Here is a 27,971-nt window from a genome sequence, read left to right as displayed (position 1 = left end):
CACCTGAGGTCAGGAATTCAAGACCAGCCTGGCCAACATGACAAAACCCCCATCTCTACTAAATATACAAAAATTAACAAGGTGTGGTGTCAGGAGGCTGTAATCTCAGCTGCTCAGGAGGCTGAGGCAGGAGAATTGCTTGAGCCTGGGAGGTGGAGGTTGCAGTGAGCCCAGATCATGCCACTGCACTCCAGCCTGGGTGACAGAGCAAGACTCTGTCTCAAAAAATAAAATAAAATAAGTAAAACAAAACAGAAAAAGAAAGTGTGAGTTCGCCAACTTTATTTCCATTTTCAAGAATTTTTGGCTATTCTGGGTCCCTTACATTTCCACATGAATTTTAGGATCAGCTTATGAATTTCTAGGGAGCAAAAAAAAGCCAACTGGTATTTTGGCAGTGATTGTATTGAATCCACAGATCAATTTGAAAAATATTGCTGTTTCAACAATATTAAGTCCTCTGACCTGATTCATGAACTTCAAATGCCTTCCCATTTATTTAAATCTTCAACATTTTTCAACTATGTTTTGTAGTTTTTGTAGTACAAGTCTTTAAGTATTTTGGTAAATTTATCCCCAAATATATTTATTCTTTTTGATGCTATTGTGAATGAAATTATTGTGGTAATTTCATTTTTAGATTGGTAGTTGTTACTTTATAGAACTGTGATTAATTTTTAAATATTAATTTTGTATCCTACAATCTTACTGAACTCATTTATTACATATAGAATGTTTAATTTATATTTTCAAAATTCCTTTTCACTTCACAGTATATGAATATTTCTAACTTTTTCAAATCAATCATACATGCCTTTTTAATTTCCATTTTAATGGTTGTCTTGTATTTCACATTATTTTATAACAAAATATGTTTTTCCATTCCCCTGTTAATAAGCTTTTATACTGATTTGTCTTTTTTTGTTGTCTTGCTATCACAAAAGTACTAAAATAAACATTTTTTATTATACCTCTAACTACTCACTTGTCCTTATAGTTTTATGGGTCAGATGCCTGAAAACAGAATTGACCGGTCATAGTATACATTTATCTAAAACGTTAGCAAATTTTGCAAAATTGTTCCTCAAAAGAGTCCAAATTTCTCTCTCATCAAAAGACAAGATAGATTCTTAAGGATGAACGTCAAAACAATGAACAATTCTTTATAATTGTCCTTTAGCTGGGTTTAAAAAGTCCTCTCCTGATATGGTACCCGTCCTTTAGAAAAGAACAGCTAAAGCCATGTTGTGGATTACGGAGTTAGCATAAAGAAAAATAATCAGACATAGATTAAGAGTAAGAGGGAAGATTAATAAAAATTTCACTTCACATAACTTAAAATGTGACTGTTTTAATAAATGGAACTAAAGTTTCTCCTGGATGCCAGAATTCAGCCTGTATTTATAAGTGTATAATGTATTTTGTTACTATTTGGTTGCTTGGTAAATGTTACACTTTTTCCCATTTTCTACAGAGAATATTTTCTAATTTAAGTTGGAGCTATCTGTGCAGTGGTTTCTCTACAGTTGTACATAAACATTTTTACTATAAAATGAGCTAATGTATAAAACTCTATACCACAATAAAGATAGTAATACTTTGAAAAAAAACTTAAAAATTCCTCTCCAAAAAAGCAGCAAGATCGCTCCTGGGATATCAAATTAGAGTGTAAGTAAAGATAATCAGTATTGCTGGTGAAGACATCTTTCTTTTTAGATACTTTTAACTAGAAATAACAGAGAGGAACTAAGAGGATTTACTGTAGTTCAATTAGTGAATCATACATGCTGAGAAGCTTTCTGACACTTGCTAGCAGATTCTTAGGGGAATGTAGTTCACTAGGTCTCAAAATATAAAGTGTATGTTTGGAATTCATTTGTAAGAAACACTTACAAACTAGGTATAGCTGTATACTCAACAAGTACTTCTCAAAATAAGTGGTTACTCGAGTTTGTATATACCTACAAAATGATACATAATGTCTATGTGAATATTGGTGTAAAATGGTTAAACCCTCTTGCTGTTGCCAAAGGCAGTATATTTTCATCATATTCCAAAGAAAGTATGATGGTGTCATCCACCAGGAAATGCTTCTTAGTTTACACCCCTACTTCTAAAGAGTTTCGAAGTATTTTTCCATTACCTCATCACATTCCCATACTTTGTAGAATTGTGCAGAAAAAATATAATGGGAACAAAATTTTTTATAGGAATTACTTAACAGTGACTATATGCTGAGTAAGTATATTAGCATAAACTAAGATCTTCTGCCTTATTAATAAGAAGCAAGAAGTGAATTGAACCCTAAGTAAGAAGACACAGGGAAATGAGAAATGCCTGCCATCCCTGCTTATAACTTATAACCTTAGCCGCCAGATGAAAGTTTATTGGTAATTTTGTTTTTATTGAGAAAGAACTATAACTAAAAGCAGAATTCAAGGTACAGGATTTCTAGCTGAAATGTATGTATTTGGAGCTGAATTAACACCAGAGTAAAATCTGAATTGCTTACAATTTGTCAAGATTTCTTTGTTCTTAATCCAAAATGAGTTTTTAGCTTTCATCTCAGCTCCAAAGCACATAACTGCTAAACAATTTCCATATGGAAGCCATTGCATTAGGAGTTGTGGACAAAACGATGATACATGGTTGCCTTAAAGGAGTTTACCATACAGTTGGAGAGACAGGCATGCAGATACATTGATATAACACAAGATCCTATAAATGTCTATAAATCGTTATTTACAGAGATGCATTATAAATTTAATAGAGTCTCTATTCTGCAAACAACATAAAGCTGCGATTAACCCTTTAAAGCTATTTGCCAAAGTGTAAGTAATTATATTGCTTTATTTAATTTTTAAAGTAGTAAACTCTTTCAACTAAGTGGATCCATCTTGTTCACTGTATCTTCAGCATTTGTAACAATGCTTGTTATAGTACACATTCACTATCCCTCATAAATATATAATATATGAAGTGGTGCACCACATAACAATGTTTCGGTCAACAATGAACCACATATACAACAGTGGTCTCGTGACATTATAATGAAGCTGAAAAATTACACTCGCCTAGTGAGGAACTAGTTATCATAACATCATAGACATAGAGCATCATCTTTTCTAAGTTTAAATATGTGTAGATACACAAATTGTGTTATAATTGCCTACAGTATTCAGTAACATGATGCACAGGTTTGTAGCCTAGAAGCAATAGGCTATAACATATAATAGGTTGTGTAGTAGGCTATGCCATCTAGGTTTATAAAGTAGTTACATAAAGCCTAGATGGCATAGCTGACTACACAGTGTACTTACATAGCCTATTTCACAGTGTTCTTACAGTTTACAGTACTTAGTACACTGTACTTACATACTGTGCCTGAAGAGACATAATCATCTAAGGAGACATTTCTTAGAAGAAATCCCTGTCACTAAGTGACACATGACTAAAATTATTATTTGTCGCCGGGTGTGGTGGCTCACACATGTAACCCCAGCACTCGCTGGGAGGCCAAGGCAGGCAGATCAGGAGGTCAGGAGATCAAAAGCATCCTGGCTAACATAGTGAAACCCATCTCTACTTAAAAAAAAAATGCAAACCATTAGCTGGGCATGGTGGCATGCACCTGTAGTCCCAGCTCCTCGAGAGGCGGAGGCAGGAGAATAGCTTGAACCTAGGAAGTGGAGGTTGCAGTGAGCTGAAATCATGCCACTGCACTCCAGTCTGGATGACAGAGCAAGACTCCATCTCAAAAAACAAAAAAAAACATTCTTACTTGTCATTTCAATGAACATTTTAAAAGATTAGTGGAAATAATTTTAAAAATTCAAACTAATACATGAAAAGATAAAATAAAAAATAAAGATAACACAAAATTAAACCAGCTTTGTATACAGTCTAAAAGTACATAGTTTTGCTCAGATTTGTGATGGCATTCTTAGAAAGTTATTGTAATTGTAACTTATGTGTTGGAAGTATATTTACACATTGCATCGCAATACTACCCTCAGAACAAGCTGACATTGCTTGATACTTCATTCACTAGCATATGAAATTACTATTTCCCCAAAATGACCCAGAATTTTGTCTGTGCTTCCTTTTTGGTCAACCTGATATGTGATCAATAATTTTGCATTGCTATTTTCACTTGCATTCCTGTGATTACAAAAGAAAGCATTTTCTGTTTATTTTCCTTTAATACTTCTTTATGAATTGGCTCTTCTTGAACTTTTTCAAATGAATGTGTAAATTCTTTATATAGCACTATTATATAGTACCTTTTTTCATCATATGTTGCAATTTTTTCTGTTTTGTACATTTGCTTTTAATGCCATACACTATGTGATTTATCATCAATCTATCATTTATGGAACAAACCAACAAAAATTTTCCTCTTAGTTTGTGAATTTGGTGTCACTTCAAAGGCCATTAACAACCGAAGATAACATAATTATTTCCCTGTAATATTCCTAGTTTTTTTTTTCTGTAAAATTCAATGTATCAATTGTTTTAATGAAGCTTGGAGTCTCAATTCAGATTTTTTTCAAATTAGCCAGCTACTCTAATGTCATTTGATAAATAGGGCAATAGCCTTCAAATGCTACATTTGTAAGACCCAAAACATGGTTACTGTAATTTTTTTAGTTCTATGTTATTTATCATTATGTATATTTTGACAGTAGTACCACAGTTTTCAGATTATGCTATCTTTAGAATGCCTTTTGTATTATAATATCTTTTGTATTTGTGTTTAGTTGAAAGCCTCCTCTCTTTTAGGTGAGCATTCAAAAGTTTCTGGCCCATTCTTTCATTTTTATTTATTCTGACAAATCTTAAAATGTTTTAACCAGGTATTTCTTAACAAATCTTACTAGAATTATTTCTGTAATTCTCAGAATATTGTTTAAAATTCTCCATGAGGTAGTTATTGTGCTCAATTTTATTTTAACATAATTTGAATAAGTGTGGGAGTCTTTGCAAGAAAAAAAGGAATATATAGAAAAAGAAATTGAAATGAGAAAATTCACAATGTCAAAAATCTTGTCAACAAAGACCCCTAGATCTTTCCTTGCTAGGAAAACCAACAAAAATAAAATGTGTTTTTTAAACCACCAGAGGGCAGTGCACTCTAAATAATTGATATCAGCAATCTAAAGCCCAAAGTTTTCCTTCTCTTGAAGATAAAACATACGTAATAGACTCTAGGTTTATTTTAAATTCTCTGAAATAATTATAATCCTTAAATCTGGTATTTACAGTATGACATTTATTTATAATAGAGAATATTCACAAAAGTATAGTCACCGCTGAATTTTTCCATATTGATATTACAGTCTCTGCCTGCCCAATCACATTGCTAAAGATCTACATAAAACCTGAATGTGTTCTGGATGAATGAGAACTCCCTGAAAACAGGAATGGTGCTTTTCCACCAGTTGTTTCTTTTGTACATGGACAGGACTCTGTTTATTATAAATACTCAATATCTAATGAATGAAAAAACTTAATAAATGATTTGTAGTCTGAGCCCTACTCAATTTCTGAATTAATTCAAACAAAACCTGCCCTACACTATAAGCTATTGCTACCCTTAGGCAAGTGGGTTCTCTGCCCTGAGCCCTGCATTTCACCTGGGCCTTTTCCAGCAACAACCCTTCTCCCTCTGGCCAGGATGAGCCTCCTTCCTATAGACAGTGAAACAGGACTACCTTTCGCGTCATACTCTGGGTATCTCAGACAGATGCACTGAAGGCCCTGTGTAGTTCTCCTTCTCTAAGCCCTTCTTACTCAGAGCAAATTGTGTAATGGGTATGCACAGGGCAGACCCAAAGGGTGTTTGAAGGGGTGCTATTTCTTCAGACTATGGACAGAATTTTATTGTGCAGTCTGGGATTTATGGATCAGACATATTCAAGGAGAATTTTTTCTCTTTATTCCTTGTTTCTGGGTCATATAGTTTTTAACAATAATTATGTATTACTTGTATCTTTTTAAATCACAGAGAGAAAGATATGGAATTAAAACCCACTTAACTTGGGGACAGACTGAATCTACAGAATGTTGGGATAATTGACATTGTATATTTTGCTGGAAGGGGACTGGTGGAACAACATTATCATCAAATGAAATTTGGAATTCTAAAAGAGGAATGGGTTTGTGAATATGGTATAAGAATACTAAATTCTACGAAGAGTAAGCTGTATTGAAGACCTGTGTAATATCTGTGTGCAACTATCTAGAAAGCAGTCAGAAGTTTTTGAGGAGATCTCAAGAAGAAGGTTTTGACTAGATCATGCATTTTTGAGGGGTGTCTATGTATAGCTAACAATATAAGCAGAGTCCACTGAGTAAAAGTATAGAACATACAGAAAGAATAAGACCAAAGTTAGTACCATTTTAGAATAAGAGAGAAGAAAATGACAAAGAAAGAGCCACCAGTCAGGAGAAGGATCAGAAAAGTTTCAACAAATATGAAGAGTTCTTGGTGTCAAATGGAAGAGAAAAGTCATAAACACATTCTTGCAAGCACTGTCTGGATTTGATGGTCGGGAGGTCACATGTGACCTTGGAGATAGTCCTGTCAGTGAGCTGTCAGAGTGAAGTCAGAGAGCTGCAGGCAGAAAAAGAAAAGGGAGGTAAAGAAATAAAGCTAACAGCAGTGTCTACCTTTTTAAGACTTCTTCCCGGGACATGATAAGGAGAGAAAGAGTGCAATACCTTCCAGCTTGATGAGAGAGGCTACTTTCAGAAGAAGCTACAGGCTAATAATAAGCAAATCTGAAAATTTTCACCTGAAAAGCTGCTCCCATTAGAAACGCAAATACAACCTCTATCTCTGCTTTTTCTGTTCCTTCTTGACTTCTCAGCCACCAACATCCATCAAGTGTTATCAATTAGAAATCAAACGTTAAATCAAAAAACGACTTCCTGTCAATAAGGTAGCGTTTCTCTTCCATGAAGATTAACTATAACGTTGGGCTTTCAGTCATCATCATCATCTTTATATCATTTTCTTGGAATGTAACTCTGTTCACTGAAATCTCAATTTATTAACAAGACAACAGACAACAGGGTTCTAAGCAGTAAGTAGTAAATGGATTTTCATGGATTTGTTATTGGTCTAATTCACTCATTACTTCTTGCCTCTTACCGGAGTCGCCTTCTGGCATATGCTGCAAACTTCCCCTGCCCAGCTCCTCATGGTCCTCCTCTTATCTCACACCCAGGTTGAACCATGAGCCATTGCTAATTGAGCAGGTTATATCCTGCCACTGAGTGGACGCAGCTGTCTTTACGCAGATGTCCACAGGAAACAAGGCTGTGAACTAAATCTATACATTTTAGAGCCCAAGAAAGGAACCCTAAGAAATGGAATCCTACTCCCTCTTTAAATGTTTCAAGCACTCTCCAAAACAACTCCTTCGGAGCTATTCTGTGAGCCTCTCCACCCTACCTTTTGAAACTCCATTTGCTTCTCATGATATTCAACTACCTTCTCTACCCACTCCCATCCTTCTAGCACAGTTCCCTAAATCTGATTCATTTCAACCATTGAATACTCTGAGGCTGGGGACCAAGGGATAGTCAGCAGTATGACTGATGAGGAACAAGAAACCTCCTTTCCCAAAAGAAATATTGTGTGAGTTGGGGAAAAGGCCAGCGGGTACTACGAGTCCCACAAGATTCTTAGCATCCTTTGGGTGCCAAGCTAGAGGAAGACCTCAAAGGACATACCTCTAGAGGACGAAGAAAAGTTGTAAGACAGAATAGCTTGAACCCATAAGGAAACGTGAAATAGTTTCCCAACTGCCTCCAAGCTGCTTGGTAATTTGGGAGGCACCTCTGCCTCCTTTAATGCAATGAGTCACAAAATTAAATAGAGCAATAATTGTACTTCTCAAGGGTGGATCCCTTAAGAAAAAAGACGTTTGGAGATCATTGTTCTACCGAGTACTTAATAAACTTCTTTGCCAAATACCCTTGTTCTCAATTTCCAGCAGCAGGGGGTGGGGCAGAAGGGGGTGGTTTATGCTCCAGTTACTTCTGCTTATTTCATTCAGGAAGAAAGGTCAAAACTCATTGTGATGTGATGCCCAGGATACCAACGGACCCATTTGACAGTCTTGATGAGCCATCTGTTTTTGTTGTAGCCAAAATCTTCTCATCATAGCATCCTATGGTGAGCAAGAGATATGTTTTTAGACGTTATCCTTGTGCATTTGTATAGCACCTGTGGTATGATTCAAGGTATCCCAATGAAAGTACTAACACTTGTTAAGTTATTCATTTAACCAAACTATTTGACTGTCTTGTGATAGTTGTGGGAATTGTGACTGACATTGGGAATATCAAGTTGAATAAGACATGGGTTCCTGCCTAGGAGCTTACAGAGAGCAAATCATTAGCCCCAAAATAGTGTAATTAGTGCTGTGATAGAATGAAACAAAAGGAGTGATGGGGAAGGAAAGGAATCACACTTGAGGAAATCAGGAATAGCTTCATGGAGAAATGATCGCTATACCTGGGCAGGCATTTCTAAAGAGGAGTAAGCATTGTTACAGCCCAGGAAAGACAAAAGCATATTCTGGTAGTGGGATTAGCCAAGGAAGATAAAAGAAATAACCCACTTAGAGAATTTTTAAAGGCTTAGTATGACTAGAATGCAAGGTTTAACATAAGCAATTTTACTTTTATCAAACAAACTCAGAACGTGTAGCAGAGATATTTATTTCGTTCAAGGAGGAACGTCAGTGGTAGAAAATTCAATAGAATTATTGTATTTGATCTGTTAAGTTCAGACATTTTAGCATATAGCATATATAGTGTATTAGTTTGTTTTACACTGCTATAAAGATATTACCCAAGACTGGGTAATTTATAAGGAAAAGAGGTTGAAATGACTCACAGTTCCACATGGCAGGTGAGACCTCAGGAAACATAATCATGGAGGAAGGGAAAGCAGGCACATCTTACATGGCAGGAGGCAAAAGAGAGAGTGTCAACAAGGAACTGTCAGACCCTTATAAAACTATCAGATCTCATGAGAACTCACTCACTATCACGAGAACAGCATGGGGAAACTGCTCCTCTGATCCAATCACCTCCCACCAGGAACACATAGGGATTATGGAGATTACAGTTTGAGTTGAGGTTTGGATGGTTACACAGAGCCGAATCATATCATATAGTTTGGGAATTGGGGCTGCTAGCACTCAGAAATCCTCAAAATACATTTTCTGAATTACAAGAACTTTTCTTTATAAACTTTTTATTTTAGAATTGTTGTAGATTTACAGAAAAGTGCAAGATTGTGCAGAGAGTTCTCACATACCCTACACTCAGTTTTCCCTATTATTAACATCTTGCAGTAGTATCACGCATTTGTTACAATTAAAGATCCAAAATTACTAAGTAAAGTCCATATTTTATTCAGATTTCCTTAATTTTTATCTAATGTCCTTTCACTATTCCAGGATCATGTCTGGAATACCACATTACATTTATTTGTCATGAGCTTCTAGACTCTGAGTGTCCAAGATTTTGCATGGTTTTGATGACATCGACAGTTTTGAGAAGTAGTTGTCAGGTATTTTGTAAAATCTGCCACAATTTGGGTTTGTCTGATGTTTTTCTCATGATTAGACTGAGTTCATAGATTTCTGGGAAGATATATAAACTCTTTAGCAGGAAACTGCATGAGTGAAAGGGAAGGCTGTCCTTAGGCAAAATTGAAAAGTGGGTACAGTTCCCACTAAGCAACCATTTCCCTACTACATCCATGCACATTTTCTCCCCACTTCCCCAGCCTTCAACACACAGTGTTATCTCTTGTCCATTACTCCACCTCTCTCAGGTTCTCACCCAAAGAATGCTTCCTCTACCTTTCCCTCACTGTCTGCATTAGAGCTCACCAGCTCACTTAAGATCCTACATTATGCCTCCCTCACTCCCCAGAGCAATTGCACAGGCTACTCTCTACCTAGAAATTTCTCCACAATATTCCCCATACCTCTAAATGGCCACACCATTACATTCTACACCCCTATTGACCTCCCTCTCATACTTCCTGTCTCAGACAAACATTAGATTCCTGAGGAAAACCATCTGCCCATTGGAAAGTCAGATCCTTCTACTCTTAGGGAAGCTTGAGCTGTCTTTTCATAGTATTTGTCTCTGGTTGTGAGCTGCTCATGTGTTTCTGTGATTAATGCCTACTTTCTCCTATTATGTGTAAGCTGTATGAGGGCGGAAAATATTTTTATTTTTTTCTAACCCAATATTGTCATTGCCTTGCACAAGGCCTGACAGCCATTACACATGGACTGCATATCTGTTAGAGGGAGGAAAGGAGAGACAAAGACAATAGAAAACACCAGCTTGGTTCTTTCACTTGATTAATCTGTATTCTGGGATCTTGAGGACTGTAGCAGTATAACTTTAGTTTTCTAAACTAGCATGGTAAGAAGCATTCCAAAGTCAAGTATGGAGGGCATGCTTTACAGGAGCAAAGTTATCACCCTCTGAAACAAAATACGGGTGATAACACCTGTAATAGAAAATGTTTTTGCATGAGCACATGCCACTCCACCTTATGAGACACAGGACATCCTGAGACCAACATCCTCTCTATATCTTAAAATATCTCAAACACTGTGATTTAGTTCTCTGCATTCATGAAAATTAAAACACATTAAAGATGTCCCTTGTGATAAGTAATATGTTCTGATTAGCAGAGGCCATTAGAACAATTCTGCCTATAGCCTGTAACTTCAAAATGACCTTCCACTAAAAATCAAAAATTTACACACACACACACACACACACACACACACACACACACACACACCAGTAGAGGAACCAGCATTAAATCCTTTTTTGGAAACTGAAAGGATGTAAATAAATAAACAGTGGGGAATAGAATTCCTGTTTATATATTAAAACGCTTAACAAATAATCAAACATAAACAATGTTACCCAGAAAGAAGTGAATAACATCAAAAATGTTTTTTAGTTTTTAATTTTATGGGTACTTAAAAGGTATATATATTTATAAGATACATGATATTTTGACACAGGAATACATTATCTAATAGTCACATCAAGGTAATTAGTGTATCCATTACCTCAATCATTTATCATTTCTTTGTGTTAGAAACATCCCAAATATACTTTGTTATTTTTAAATGTACATTTAAATTATTATTTACTATAGTCACCCTGTTGTATCAAATGCTATGCCTTAGTCATTCATATTTCTGTACCCATTAATCATCGCCATTTCCCCCAAATTCTCAGTCATCTTTCCAGCCTCTAGTAACCAACATTCTAGTTCTGTCTCCATGAGCTCAATTGTTTTAATTTTTAGCTCCCACAAATGAATGAGAACATGTAATGTCTGTTTTTCTGTGCCTGACTTATTTCACTCTATATAATGACTTCCAGTTCCTTCAGTATTGTTGCGAATGACAGGACTGTATTCTCTTTATGGCTGAATAATACTCCCTTGTATGTATGTACCACATTTTCTTCATCTATTTATCTGCTAATGGACATTTAACTTGCTTCCAAATCTGAGCTATTGTGAATAGTACAACAGTAAATACGGGAGTACAGATAGCTCTTCAATACACTGATGTGCTTACTCTTGAATATATACCTAGCAGTAGGATTGCTGGATCATATGGCATTTATACTTTTAGGTCTTTGTTGTTGTTGTGGCTGTTGTTGTTGTTGTTATTGTTGTTGTTTTTGAGAAACATCCAAATTGTCTCTACAGTAGTTATACTAATTTACTTTCCTACCAACAGTGTACAAGGGTCCCCTTTCTCCACACCTCACCTGTATTTGTTATTGTCTGTCTTTGGATAAAAGCCATTTTGACTGGGGTGAAATGACATCTCATTATAGTTGTGATTTACATTTCTCTGATGATCCATAATGCTTAGCACCTTTTCATATACCTGTTTGCCATTTGTCTGTCTTCTTTTGAGGAATATCTATTCAAATAATTGGCCCATTTTTAAATTGGATTATTGGATTTTTTTTAATTGGGTTTGAGCTCCTTATATATTCAGGTTATTAATCACTTGTCAGCGGGTAGTTTGCAAATATTATCTCCCATTCTGTGGGTTGTCTCTTCACTTTGTTGATTGTTTCCTTTGCTGTGCAGAAGATTTGAAATATTATATGATCCCATTTGTCTTTTTTTTTTATTGCCTATGCTTGTGAGATATTATTCAAGAAATCTTTGCCCACTCCAACGTCCTGGAGTTTCCCCTAAAGTCTTCTTCTAGTACTTTCATAATTTGAGGTCTTAGATTTAAGTCCTTAATCCGTTTAGTTTCAATTCTTGTATATGACAAGAGACAGGGGTCTAGTTTCATTCCTCTGGATATGGACATCCAGTTTTCCCAGCACCATTTCTTGAAGAGACTTTTTCCCCAATGTACGTTCTTGGCACCATTCTTGAAAATGAGGTCATTGAAGAAGTGTGGATTTGTTTCTAGGTTCTTTGTTCTGTTTCATTAGTCTTTGTGTCTGTTTCTATGCCAGTATCCTGCTGTTTTGGTTACTTTTGCTCTACAGTATAATTTGAAGTTAGGAAATGTGATTTCTCTACTTTTGACCTTTTTGTTCAGGATAACTTTGGCTATTCTGGGCTTTTTGTGGTTTCATATAAATTTTAGGGTAGCCTTTTTTTTCTATTTCTGTGAAGAATGTCACTGGTATTTTGACAGGGATTGCACTGAATCTGTAGATCATTTGGGATAGTGTGAGCATTTTAATATTTATGCTTCCAACCCATGAATATGGAATATCTTTTCATTTCTTGCATGTGCTCTTCCATCTCTTTAATCAATGTTTCATAATTTTCATTGTAGAAATTCTTTACTTCTTATGTTAATTTCTAGATATTTAATTTTATTTGTGTCTACTGTAAAAACAAATATGTATATATTAGAGATGGAGTCCTGCTCTGTCACCCAAGCTGGAGCGCACTGGCACAATATCTGCTCACTGCAATCTTTGCCTCCTGGGTTCAAGTGATTCTTCCACCTCAGCCTCCTGAGTAGCAGAATTACAGATGTCTGCCACCTTGCCCAGCTAATTTATTGTGTTTTAGTTGCGACGGAGTTTCACTTTGTTGCCCAGGCTGGTCTCGAAGTCGTGACCTCATGATCCGCCTGCCTCGGCCTCCCAAAGTGCTGGGATTACAGGTGTGAGCCACTGCTCCTGGCCAGAAACACTTATATTCCTGATTTCTTTTCCAGACTGTTTGCTGTTGGCATGTAGAAATATTACTGATTTTTGTATGTTGATTTTGTTTCCTACAATTTTACTTTATTTGTTTGTCAATCTAATAGTTTTTTCGTGGAGTCCAGGTTTTTCCAAATAAAAGATTATATCATCTACAAACAAAGGTGATTTGAATTATTCCTTCCCAATTTAGATGTCCTTTATTTCCTTCTCGTGACTGATTGTTCTAGCTAGGACTTCCAGTACTATGTTGAACAATATTGCTGCAAGTGGGCATCCCTGCCATATTCTAAACCTTAGAGGGGAAAGGCTTTCTGTTTTTCCCTGTCCACTAAGATACTAGCTGTTAGTCTGCCTTATGTGGCTTTTATTATGTTGAGGCATGTTCCTTCTTTGCCCAGTTTTTTGAGGGTTTTGTCATGAAGGAGTGTTGAATTTTAGCAAATATTTTTCAGCTTGAGATGATCATATGGATCTTCTTCATTAAGATGGTATGATGAGCATATGGATGATCATCACAGTTGAGATGATCATATGGATCTTCTTCATTAAGTTGGTGTATCACATTGATTGATTTGCATATGTATATGTTGGGCCATGCTTGAATACCTGGGATAAAGCCCACTTGGTCATGATTAATGTTCTCTTTAACGTGTTGTTGAATTTGCCAATGTTTGGTTGAGGGTTGTTACATCAATGTTCATCAGAGAAACTAGTTTTCTTTTGTGATATGTCTTTGTCTGTTTTTTGGCATCAGGATGACCTGACAGAATGAGTTTAGAAGTAGTCCCTCCTTTATTTTTCAGAACAGTTTGAGTAGGATTGACATTAGTTCTTCTTCAAATATTTGGTAGAATTAAGCAGTGAAGACATCAGGTCCTGGGCTTCTCCCCCTGCCCCAGGAGACTTTTTATTATGTCTTTAATCTCATTACATGTTATTGGTCTGTTCAGCTTTTGAATTTTTTCATTGTTCAATTGTGGTAGGTAGTATGTGTCTAGGAACTGTTCTATTTCTTCTAGATTTCCCAATTCGTTGTCCTATAGTTGCTTATAGTGGCCTCTAAGGATCCTTTGCATTTCTGCGGCATTAGTTGTCATGTCTTCTCTTTTTTCATCTCTGATTTTATTGATTTATATGTTCTCTCTTTTCTTAGTCTGACTAAAGGTTTGTCAACATCGTTTAGCTTTTCAAAAAAACAACTTTTTATTTCATTGATGATTTGTATTGTTTTCTTCATTTCAATTTCATTTATTTCTGTTCTGATCTTTATTACTTATTTTCTTCTATGAATTTTGAGTTTGGTTTGCTCTTGATTTTCTATTCCTTTAAAATGAATCATTAGGTAGTATATTTGAAGTTGTTCTACTCTTCGCTGTAGGCACTTATAGCTACAAAATTTCTTTTGGTACTGCTTTAGCTGTTTCCCATAGGTTTAAGTATGTTCTGTTTCCATTATCATTTGTGCCAGAAAATTTTTTAATTTCCTTCTTAATATCTTCATTGCCCAACTGGTCATTCAGGAGGTTACTGTTTAATTTTCATGTTTTTGTATAATTTCTAAAATTATTCTTTGATTGATTTCTAGTTTTATTCTCTTGTTGTCAGAGAAGATATTTAATATAATTTCAATTTTCAAAATGTTTTAAGACTTGTTTTATAGCCTAATACTGGTCTACCTTGAGAATGATCCACATGCAGGGGAGAAGAAGGTATATTCTGCAGGCATTGGATGAAATATACTGTAAATATCTCTTAGGAACATTTGGCCTATAGTGCATGTTAAGTCTGATGTTTCTTTGTTGATTTTACATCCAGATGATCTGTCTAATGCTGAAAGTGTCTGTTAAAATTTCCAACTATTATACTATTAGAGTCTGCCTCTCTCATTAGCTCTAATAATATTTACTTTATATATCAGGATGCCCTAGTGTTGTGCAGATACACATTTAAAATTGTTATATTCTGTTGATGAATTGACTCTTTTTCATTACATAATGACCTTCGTTTCTTTTTATAGTTTTGTTTTTTTTTTTTTTTGAAATCCATTTTGTCTGATATAAGCATACCTGTTCCTGTTCTTTTTTTGGTTTCCATTGGCATGACATATCTTTTTCTATCCCTTTATTTTCAGTCTAGGTGTACCTACAAAGATACACCTAGATTCAAAATAAAGAGATAGAAAGTGTGTTTTTTGTAGGCAACAGATCACTGGGTCTTGTTGCTTATTCACTCAGCCACTCTTTTTCTTCTGATGGGAGAGTTTAGTCCATTTATATTCAATGTTATTATTTATTAGTAAAGACTTGCTCCCATCATTTTGTGGGGGTTTTTGGGGGGTTGTTTTGTGGTCCCTTATGTCTTGCTTTTTCCTTTGTGTCTTCTTTCTAATAAAGATGTTTTCCTGTGGTGGCATGTTTTAATTTCCTTTTTTAAATTTTTTGTGTATCAATTGAGGCTTGCCAACAATAGCAATTACTATAACCAATTATTTTAAGCTGATGACAACTTAACATTTATTCCATAAACAAACTAATAAGCAATTAAGAAGAAAACTAATAAAAACTCTACACTTTAACTTTGCCCCCTGCTTTTTACTTTTTTATTGTTTCTATTTATATCTTGTACTCTCTTGAAAAGTTGTTGTAGTTGTTGACAGGTTCATCTTTTAGTCTCTCTGCTCAAGACGTGAGTAGTTTACATACCACAATTACAGTGTTATAATAGTCTCTGTTTTACTGTGTATGTATTATTAACAGTGAGTTTTCTACTCTCACATGATTTATTTCTGCTTGTTAACATCCTTTTTGCTCATATTGAAGAAATTCATTTAGCATTTCTTATAGGACTGGTCTGGTGTTCAAGAAATCCCTCAGCTTTTGTTTGTCTGGGAAAGTCTTTATTTTTCCTTCACATTTGAAGACTACTGTCACTGGATATACTATTCTAGGATTAAAGGATTTTTTTTTTCAGTACTTTAAATATGGCATGCCACTGTCTCCTGGCCCTTGAGGTTTCCACTGAAAAGTCTGCTGCCAGGTGTGTTGAAGCTCCATTGTATGGTATTTGTTTCTTTTATCTTGCTGCTTTTAGGATGCTTTCTTTACCTTGAATTTCTTTACCTTGAGTTTCATTATTGAATGTCTTGAAGTATTCTTCTTTGGATTATATCTGCTTGCTGTTTGTATTAGTCCATTCTCACATTGCTGTAAAAAACCACCTGAGATGGGTAATTTGTGAGAAAAAGTGGTTACTTTGACCATAGTTCTGCAGGATGTACAGAAAGCATGGCTAGGAGGCCTCAGGAGACATCATCATGGTGGATGGTGAGTGAGAAGCAGTCATATCTTATCATGGCAGAGCAGGAGAGAGAGAGAGTGAAGAGGGAAGTGCCAGACAATTTTAAACCATCAGATCTCATGAGAACTCACTATCACAAGAAAAGCAAGGGGAATATCCACCTCTATGATCTAATCACCTCCCACTAGGTCATCTCCCAGCACTTGGAATTACAATTCAACATGAGATTTGGGTGGGGACACAGAGACAAACATGCAATTTCTCCCTGGCCCCTCCCAAATCCCATGTCTTTCCCAAATTTCAAAACGCAATCATGCTTCCCCAACAGTCCCCCAAAGTCTTAACTCATTCCAGCATTAACTCAAAAGTGCAAGTCCAAAGTCTCAATTACAAGGCAAGTTCCCTCTGCCTAAAGAGCTTGTAAAATTAATAACAAGCTTATTACTTCCAAGATACAATGGTGGAACAGGAATTGGGTAAATGCCCCCATTCCAAACAGGAGAAATTGGCCTAAACAAAGGGGATACAGGCTCCATGCAAGTCTGAAACCCAGCTGTGCAGTCATTAAATTTTAAAGCTCTGAAGTCTTCTTTGACTCCATGTCTCACATCCAGGGCATGCTGATGTAAAAGGTGGGCTCCCAAGGCTTAGGAAGCTCTGCATCTGTGGCTCTAGAGGGTACAGCCTCCATGGATACTTTCACAGGCTGGCATTGAGTGCCTGTGGCTCTTCCAGGTGCATGGTGCAAGCTGTCAGTGGATCTACCATTCTGGAATATGAAGCACAGTGGCCCTCTTCTCACAGCCTCACTAGGCAGTGCCCCAGTAGGAACCCTGTGCAGGGGCTCCAATCCCACATTTTTCCTCCACACTGTCCTAAAAGAGTTCACTGTGAGGTTTCCACCCCTGCAGCAGACTTCTGCCTAAATATCCAGGCATTTTTCGTATATCCTCTGAAATCTAGGCAGAAGTTCCAAAACCTCAACTCTTGCCTTCTCTGCACCCACAGACCCAACACTAGATGGAAGCCACCAAGGCTTGGAGCTTGCACCCTCTGAAGCCACAGCCTGAGCTGTATCTTGGCCCCTTTTAGCCACAACTGGAGCTAGAGAGGCTAGGACATAGTGCACCATGACCCAAGGCTGAAAAGAGCAGAGGACACCCAGGCCTGGCCTATAAACTTTTTTCCCTCCTAGACATCTGGGCATGTGCTTGGAGGAGCTGCTGTGAAGGTATCTGAAATACCCTGGAGAGAGTTTCCCCTTCACCTTGGCTAGTAACATTTGGTTCCTCTTTACTTAGGCAAGTTTCTGCAGCTGGCTTGAATTTCTCTTCAGAAAGTAGGGTTTTCTTTTCTATTACATCATCAGACTTCAAATTTTCCAAACTTCTATGCTCTTCTTCCCTTTTAGATATGAGTTCCAATTTTGAATAATCTCTTTTTCATGCATGTGAGTATATGCTTTTAGAAACAGCCAGGTTACATCTTGAATGCTTTGCTGCTTAAAAATATCTTCTGCCAGATACCCTAAATCATCTCCCTCAAATTAAAAGTTCCACAGATCTCAAGGGCAGAAGGAAAATGACACCAGTCTCATTGCTAAAGCATAGCAAGAGTGATCTTTACTCTAGTTCCCTATAAGCTCCTTGTTTCCTTCCTCTGCCTTGACTTCATAGGCCATATCACTATCAGTATTTTGGTCAAAACTAGTCAATAAATCTCTAGGAAGTTCTAAACTTTTCCTTATCTTCCTTTCTTCTTCTGAGCCCTCCAAACTGTTCCAACCTCACCCATTATCCAGTTTCAAATTTGCTTCCACATTTTCAGGTATCTTTATATCAGTTCCTCATGACTGGTACCAATTTTCTGTATTCGTTCATTCTCACATTGCTATAAAGAACTGCCTGAGACTGGGTAATTTATGAAGAAAAGAGATTTAGTTGATTCACATTTCTGCAGCCTGTACAGAAAGCATAGCTGGGAGGCTATAGGAAATCTACAATTATGGCAGAAGGGGAAGGGGAAACTAGCACGTCTTACCATGTTAGAACAGGAGAGAGAAAGCAAGTTAAGGGGAAGGTTTCACACACTTCTAAACCATCAGATCTCATGAGAACCCACTGACTAACACAAGAACAGCAAGGGAAAGATCCAACCCCAGGATTCAATCACCTGACACAAGGTCCCTCCCCCAACATTTGGAATTACAATTCAACATGAGATTTGGGTGGGGACACAGAAACAAATTATATCACTGTTCTATAACCTTCTTATATTTTAAAATTTATATATCCCTCTATGTTTGGGAAGTTTTCTGTTATTTTTCCTTTGAATAAACATCCTACCACTATCTCTCTCTTGACCTCCTCTTTAAAGCCAGTAACTCTTCAGTTTGCCCTTTTGAGACTTATTTTCTAAATCCTGTAGGTGTGTTTCAATATTTTTCATTTTTTTCTTGACTCCTCTGATTGCATATTTTCAAATAGCTTGCTTCAAGGTCACTCTTTCTTCTGCTTGATTCATTCTGTTAAGAGATTCTTGTGCATTCTTCAGTATGCGGACTGCATTTAACTCCAGAATTCCTGCTTGATTCTTTTTAATTATTTGAATCTCTTTGTCAAGTATATATCATAGGATTCTGAACACTGACTTAAATTTTATTGATTTTCCTCAAAACAACTTTTTTTAACTCTGTGTCCAAAAGGTCACATATATGCGTCTCTCCAGGATTGGTTCCTGGTGCTTTACTTAGTGTGTTCAGTGAGGTCACATTTTTTGTGGTTGGTCTTGATGATTGTGGACATTATGGAGATCTGGGCATAGAAAAGTTAGGCATTTATTAGAATCTTCACTGTCTGGGTTGGCTTTTACTTGACTTCTTGGGCAGGCTTTCCAAGTATTCAAAGATACTTGAGTGTTGTACTCTATGTTTTTGGTCACTGCAGCTGTATCTGCAATATGAGACACCAATCTAGTAACACTGTGGCCCTTATAGATTCACAGAAGTGCTGCCTTGGTGGTCTTGGAAAAGATCCAGAAGAACTGTCTGGATTGCTTGGCAGAGACTCTGGTCCTCTTCCCTTACTTTCTCCCAAAAATAATAGAATCTCTCTCTCTGTGCTGAGCTGCCTGGAGCTGGGAGAGGGGTGACATTTGGACTCCTGTGGCCACCACCACAGGGACTGTGCTGTGTCAGACCTGGGTCTTACAGAAGGCCCATGATAACCACTGCCTGGCTACTGCCTATGTTCGCCGAAGGCCCTAGGGTTCTACAGTCAGCAGGTGGTAAAGCCAGCCAGGCTTTATCGAGATGAGGTTTCACCATGCAGGTTTTACCAGGCTAGTTTCGAACTCCTGACCTTAGATGATCTGCCCAACTCAGCCTCCCAAAATTCTGGGATGACAGGCGTGAGCCACCGTGCCTGCCTACAAAGCTCTCTTTTCTCCTCTCCCTTCTTTTCAAGCAGAAAGAGGAAATCTCTCCTGGAGCCATGATTTGCGCTGACTGGGGTCAGTGGGGACAGCTGGTGTAACTACTGTGGTGGCCACCCTGGCTGGAGTTTGACCAGGTTGCACGCCCCCAGGTCCGCTGGCTCTGAGCCCAGAACAGGGCCAGGACTTGCCCAGGAACTTCACTCATTGTGACCTACATTACATTTCAAGTTTATTTAGGACCCCAGAGCACTTTAACCCATGATGGCAGAGGTAGCTGAAATGCAGATCACATCTGCTAGAATGAAAGATTCCTCTCTGGCTAGGACCGATCTAAATGCTCCCTCTGTGGGCACCAGCTGAGTTCTTGCCAGTGTTACTTTCTTTCTTGTCAAGAAAGCACTGAGTTCCACATAAAGTCCCACAAACACTGCACGCTCCCTACCCTAAACATACAGATTCTTTCTCCCTGCAATGCAGCTGCTGCCAGGGGGTGAGGGAGGGGTGGTATTGGCAATTTAAGACTATCTTTCCTACTCTCTGCTGACAAACTTCTTCTTACTCTTCCCTCCCCTTTTTTACAAGCAGAGGTGTCTCCTCCTGTGGCCATCACTGCCTTGGACCCCCACAAACACTACCTGGCTAGTTAAAACCAGGTTCTGTGATTGCTCACCTCACTTTTTGGCTAGTTGATAACTTTGGTGTTCCTGCAGAACGCCTGCAGGCTGATTGGTAAAGTCTTCTATTAGGCCATCTTGCTGTGCTGGAATCCTCCAAAATATATTACAGATGAAACACTATAACCATCTATTCCATTATGTTTTCTGCCTGGAATAAATGCTAATGTAAGGACTACATATTCTAACTATATTTTTGAAACACTGAATCTAATTCCATTTGCCTGAGCTAGCCAAAAATCCACTGTCTCAAAAGCATGCAATGGTTCCTTACACATACACACCTCCCTAATCCCAGATAAACAAAGAGTAGTTTCTAGAACTGAATCACTTAGCAATTGCTTTTTGTCCACAGCTGATACAATCTTGGAAAATGTGATTGATCCTTCCCATAGAAGAGAAGCCCATAAATTAGCCATACGATAACAATTCAGATAATTTCAGTTTGTCATGAAAAAAATCAGAAAGCAGGTCTCTTTTCTAGACATTAATAAAAGTACTATTTTCTTTCCTTTTTCTCTCAACTTCACCAGAATTGTCCTCAATTAGCTAAACTGACATTATTTTATATTTTAACCCTCAGTCAATCAACAAACATTGATTGAATGTCTATTTTATCCTGCTTACATACCAGCACCGAGCACAGTCACATTTCTTGCTCTCAGGGAACTTACAGAGCTTACAGAGGCAGACAACAAATACATACACACATATACATCAGTAAGAGTTTAAATGAAAAAGGCCTCACTAACTTGGACTTGAGCTTTAAATAACAAGGAAAAATTTAGCCTTGAGACATTGTAAAGAAAATGCATTCCAAGTGGAGAGATTTGCAAGGGCAAGGCCCTAAGACTGCAGCAAGCCGAGTATGTTTGACAAACAAACCAAAACTCAATGTAGATGGAGCATCCTGATAGAGGAGAAGGACAGTAACAGATCAAATAGAAGCAAGTCAGGACCCAGATCTTGCAGCAATTTGTAGGCAGCAATAAAGAGATGATCAGGTTTTACTCCAAGGAAAAGGAGAAACTATTGAAGAATATTAAGCCAGAGATGGAATTAAGCCATAATTTACATTTTTGAAATATTATTCCAGCTACAATGTGGTTAATGGATTATATTGTTGAAACTAGAAACAGAAAGGATAATTAGGAAGTTATTACATAAATCTAAATCAGAGCAATGATGGCCTGATCTAGGATTGTAACAGTTGAAACAAAGAGAAATTAAATTTAATTTGGAAAGTCAGCTGAGAAGACTTGTGGATGGATTCAGTGTAGGAAATAAGGAAGAGATAAATGAGAGATAATGCCTATGTTTTGGACCAGGCTTCCAATAGGGAGGAAGATGATAATACCTATTAAGCAAGGGGAAAAACTGTTTGGAGCAGAGGGAGGAGGGAGGAAGAAGCAATCAAGTGTTCCTTGTTAAGCATATTAAATTTGGAATACCTAGTAAAGTTTACAGACAAGGAACACAAAGACAATTACTATGTTCCAGCATTTAAAGTTCAGTCCTTATTCCAAAGTGAATCCGGCTTCAGAAAGGACCTCAGAAATTATCTTATTCATCTAGCATTCACAGCATAGAACTGGCCTACTTACTGATTAAACACAGAGTTAATCTCGTATGTATCATTCTGGATACTTGTTGAGCATTATTACAAAGAGTCATAACAAAAATAACGGAAGTATTACCATCCAGAGATCTTCCTACAGTTTGCTTACTGTTAAGAATCACTTAGCACTTTGTATATTCGTGACTGATTTAGTTAGGTAAAACTTGATTCTAAGAACGTATCTTCAGAGAGGAGTTAACTAAAAAGGATAACTGTTCTAAGTATAATTGGATTGGCTTCCAGTACATAAAAAGGACATTACTGAAATATCTATTGAAACCCAAATATAGTCTATAGTTTAGTTAGAAGTATTTATTGTACCAGTGTTTATTTCTCAGTTTGGATGAATGTATTATGGTTATGTGGGATGTTAAGGAAAGGAGAATAAAGGTATACAGGAACTCTCTGCAATATCTTTGCAACTTTTGTGCAAATCTAAAATTCTTCCAAAATAAGAGATTATATTAAAACACACACACACACACACGCGCACACACACACACACACACACACACACACGAAGATGCTGATATATGTCATGTAACCAAAATGGATGAAGTACCTCACAAGGATCTAGAACTAGGAAAGAAGAATGAAATAGTGCTGATAATCATATGCAGAATATTCACCTTTGATATCAATGGAAGAAACACAAACCAACATGAGATATAATTTGCTTCTCATGCAAACACCCAATTTATAATGATAACCAATACTGAGTACAGTTAGGGGAAAAGATCCCTTTATACACTGCAGGGGATATTCATCATGTCAGGATCTTTATATTTAAGCTAATAGAAAACTTGCCCCACACTGGAATAAGAAAGGAATTTTTTGGCTCAAGAATCTGAAAAGTTTAAAGTTCAGTTTCAAGTGAGAACTGACCCAGTATATAAAAATTGAGATTCTTTTTGTCTCTCCTGAGTGCTTGACCCTAATGTTATCTCCACATGTGCATGGGACTGTAGCAATTCCCACAGCTGTATTTTTCCTCTTTGCACCAGGAAGCTAAGAGAATTATTTTTTCTGATAGTCTTGAAAGAGAAAATATTCTCACCTCAATGGCCTTAGTTATATTATGCGTCCATATCCCTGATCCATTCACTCTGGCCTGAAGGATGACTTCATAGGGGTCAATCCTTCTAACACCCTCTAGATGAGACTGTGAGAGGGAAGGTCCATTAAAGGATAAAGGGGGTGGAGAACGCTATTAATAATTCCTTGAAGGAGTGCTATAATATAATGTCACTTTTAATGGAAGCTTTTTAAAAATCATGAATTTCAAACATTTCCAGTATTTACATTTATCTCAAGTAATCAAAATTGTACAAAGAAAGGAAACATGCACAGGAGATATTCTGGTAATTTTTTATATATACGTTTTGAAATAAGCTAAATGCCCAGCTATAGTATGCGTGTTACATGAGTTACAATGCATTGCTCAATGGACAATTATGCAGCTGGTAAATGTGATGTTTTAAGAGAATATTTACTAGTAAATAAAGATCGTACTCTACTACTAAGTTAAACAAATAATTATTGATGGTCTACTGAGATACATCAGTGAACAAAAGAGACAAATATATCTGCTCTCTTGGCTTTAAAAGAAAAATTAATAATATTACGAAGAGCATGACTTGAGTTTTTAAAAAATCAAGATTCTCAGTTGCATGCACACATATATATCTGCAAAACACCAAGATTTCCTGTGCCTTCACACACGAATATCTACAACGTTGTACATCAATGTTAGAAGTAGTTTTCTCTGGCTTGTGATTTAAATGAGATTTCTTTTTTTCTGTTTTCTTCTTTACTCTGTTTTCCAAATTATCTACCATAAACATGTATAGTACTTCTTTTTAAGTTAGAAAATAAGTAACAAGTTTGGTTTTTTTAAAGAGTAGATATTGACTTACGCTGATATCTTGCCATTTATAGAACACCTGCTAAATATTTATTTGTTTTCATTCTTACATACTTTGGGGTTAGGTGATGAAAATGGAAGAGGAGAGAGAATGTTGAACCTATCATTCTATACTGAGAACTAATTCTACCTAATTTGCTCAAATCAAATACTTCTTATGTCAAACCTCATTCATTTTCATAAATGTTAATGATAAATTTATATTCTACAAGATAGAATTGCTATTTTTAGATCTGAGAAAAACTAAAATCAGATGTAAGAAATGGACATTACCTATTTTTATTATCTAAGACATGATTTTAGAGAGAATTATAATTTCATATTATAAATTCCCACAGCATGACTTCTATCATAGATTAAAAATGACTCTCATACTGTCCAAGACATTTTGTATTAACCTTGGTGTGTAAATTCCAAAGCCATTCCCAGAGTAGAGATGTTTTTAAAGAAATTTCCCATGAGAAAACAAAGCATCTGTCTTTCAGTGATACAAAAAAATGAAATGTTCACTCAAATGACCAACTTCTCTGAGTTAAATACTCACTACCATCATCGATGGTAACAATCTTCTTTACCATCTTCTTTATGTATGAGCTAAAGTTTTTAAAGAAAGCACATCCTTTGGAATTAATTCCTATACACAGATCATATCATGTATTAAACTGAATTTGAAGAATTTTGACCTCTTGGGGTTGAACAATTGGTCAAATAAGATCATAAAGATTTCCCGGAATTTGTTGGATGAGTGATGAGTGAATCCAAACTTATTCCCCAGAGCATTAGGACTAAGTTTCTATTCCATCACATATTGAACAAAAATCTCTGAAAGCCCTTTGTAATCTGGAAAGTTAAGAAAGGTCTTAAGCATGTGAGGTGTTTTCTGAATATTCTGACATCCTGGTTTGAAAGATTAATGACTCCCTCCTAATTCCCAGAAGATTCTGTTGCAAAGCTGGCCTCGGATTTATCCCAAAAAGAAACAAGAACAATCTGCTCACTAGATCTTCTGACACTTTTTCTTTTGTTATTTTTTGGACACCATCTAAAGAATCTTGATTCATTAGTAACAAATATCAGGTATGTCCATTATTTTCATGAACAAGATGCCCAGCAAAGTTACACGTTTCAGGTACTTCTCAATTCAAAATATATTTGCAGATATTTGGTAATAATAGATTTCCACTATATAAGAGATCCATAATCATTTAGTATGGGGAACTGTTTAAAATATGTGGAATAAAACAACCATTTCCAGAGTAATGGAGTGCCCATTTATAAAACAAAGGAAGACAGCTTAGCCTTTCCATAAGAAGTTTAACTACTTTTGAAGCAAGAAACTGTGAAGTTACCAAGGCCAATGGCAGGCCCATATTTACTTAATAGATCTTTTCCACCAAAAAGTAATTAGAAATAATATCAGGGGTAAGTAGATTAATTACTAACTAGATTAGTAGTCTATAAATTTTATTATCAGTATTTCTGTGAATTTCTCAGAAATGTAAAACTTTTAATAAGCTATAAGCTCAAGATTTGGAAAACAAATCAACTTTTTTTAAAACAATTTTTAAAAGACTCAAGCACTGTCCAGAATCAAGGTCCATAGAAAAATGACAGTCAAAGAGTCTTCAAGGTAATTTTTAAATTTTTCTGCAAAACATCCTAACAATAACAGCCAACTATTTAATCCAGTAGTTAAACATTAAAATATTCAGCTAACGTTCATGACTCAGTATTAAGAAACTCACTCAGCAGAAGTCCAAGATGTTCTAATGCCCAATACAAATGAAAGTGCACAAATGGTAATTAAAACGGAAAAAAAGTCTATTCTGGCAGTTAGAAATCACATATTGTCCTTCAACTGCTGTAACAGAATATGCTATTAGACAACAAAATGTACAGAGTACAACTGTGTGGCTTTATAGAAATATATTATTTAAGATTAAAAAGTAGAAGGAACTAACAATCAGGTAATTAATTGCTTAGTATCCACAAAGATGAGTGTCCACAAAAATGTGAAAAGCACATTAAATTGTCCTGGCCTTGCTCTTCAGCAGTTTATACTCTGGGCAGTTCAGGTTAATTTGGATTTTGCATCTGCAATTAACAAATTCAATTGTCTTCTACACAAATCATATTTACTGTAACCCTTGCAAAGCTTGAACTTTAGGATCTTTCACGTGTATGGGTTTCTTTCAAGGCCCTCGAAGGGGCCCTAGCAGTGTATTTACATGGTGATATGTTTTTGATCATTTAACTGCAACCAGGTGAAACTTCTGTTTCTTTCCACAAGGAGCTTTTCTCCATCATACTTTTCCTCATGTTGGATAGTGGTGAAGTGACCATGGGCACTCAGAGGATCTGGCTAAGGGTATTTTCAGTTGGCGATTCCTTTAGTTTTGACTTGGTGGGATGTATCTGTGCAGTTTGAAGTCATTCTCTAGCATGGTTAAATACTCTGTAACTACCTCAGTGTACATGTGATGTTTCGGAACTATCCTACTAAGCCAACTCATCCAGCGTCACATCACAATGATGCAATACGTAAAAGTCATGATTCAAAAATGTCCTGTGGCATTTGGCACTGGAAATATTGGGTAACAAAGGAGAAACAAAATTATTCAGTTTACCTTTGACCAGATGAATATCTTAGATGAATTCATACATCATCGAATCTAATAAAATGGCAATGTGCTTTTAAATGGTTTCAATATTTTAAATGTATTATCTAAATAACATATATTATGTGTTTATAAAGTACATTGTGTGTTAATATTCATAGCTAACATTTACTCTATACCAGATATAGTTCTAACCACTTTACGTTTGCTTGATTCTCAAATTAAACTGAGGAGGTAATATTATCAACCCATTTTACTAAAAAAGAAACTGAGTGAAAAAAGCACACATTTTTCTAATACAAAATAAAACTAAATTTGAACACAGCTTCCTTACTAGTATTCATTTACTAGTAACATTTGTTTTTCTCTTTTTCTTTCCACCCTTTGCTACCATAGCACTTCTCACCTCCTGAAATAACAAACGGGTAATAAATATAAGTGACGAAATCAGTTCACTGTTCTAACATTCAAAACGAAGGTATTTTTAAATTAGATCACCTAGAATTTAGACTAATATAGAAAACTTCTTTGTCATCTTCCTTTCCTAGTCGGTATACTTCTGTTAGCCTTCCAAATGATTTGACTTTATACTGAGATTTTAGTTTCAACTCCGTGATTTACATGGACCCAATCTCCTACTGCCACATAGAAATAACAACCCAAGTCCCTGGAATATTAAGGCGGCACACCACTTTCCATGGCCAGAGGACTTGAAACATTCCATGCAGACCATCAAAACTTCATTTTCTGACTCTTAAGTATTTCCCTAACTTTCTCTTGAGCTCTTCTATTTATTTTAAGGAATACTGTGTCTCTAGCATTTCTGTGTTTTAGCAGAGTTTTCATGGTTTTTAAATTTAGAAACTTACAGGAAACCCTCTTCTCATTTCTGTTTCCCTTTTTTCAACCATCCACTGAGTCCCTGCAAACACGTTACCACTTCTTTGTATTTGTTCAGAGCATTTCTCATGTCTTATTCACTTTTTCTCAGATCATAACATTTTTTTTTCTTGCCTGGAGAAGGGGAGAATGGTTGGTGGGAAACATGAATTTAGGGAGAGAAGAATAAAAACATATTGATTAAAAAATGTTAACATTTTATTCCTTGTTACAGAGTAGATCTTCCAGTTGTGTTTCCT

This window comes from Saimiri boliviensis, chromosome 4 (genome assembly GCF_048565385.1).
Source record: "Saimiri boliviensis isolate mSaiBol1 chromosome 4, mSaiBol1.pri, whole genome shotgun sequence".
Lineage (NCBI taxonomy): Eukaryota > Metazoa > Chordata > Mammalia > Primates > Cebidae > Saimiri > Saimiri boliviensis.
Note: the sequence above shows the minus strand (reverse complement) of the source record.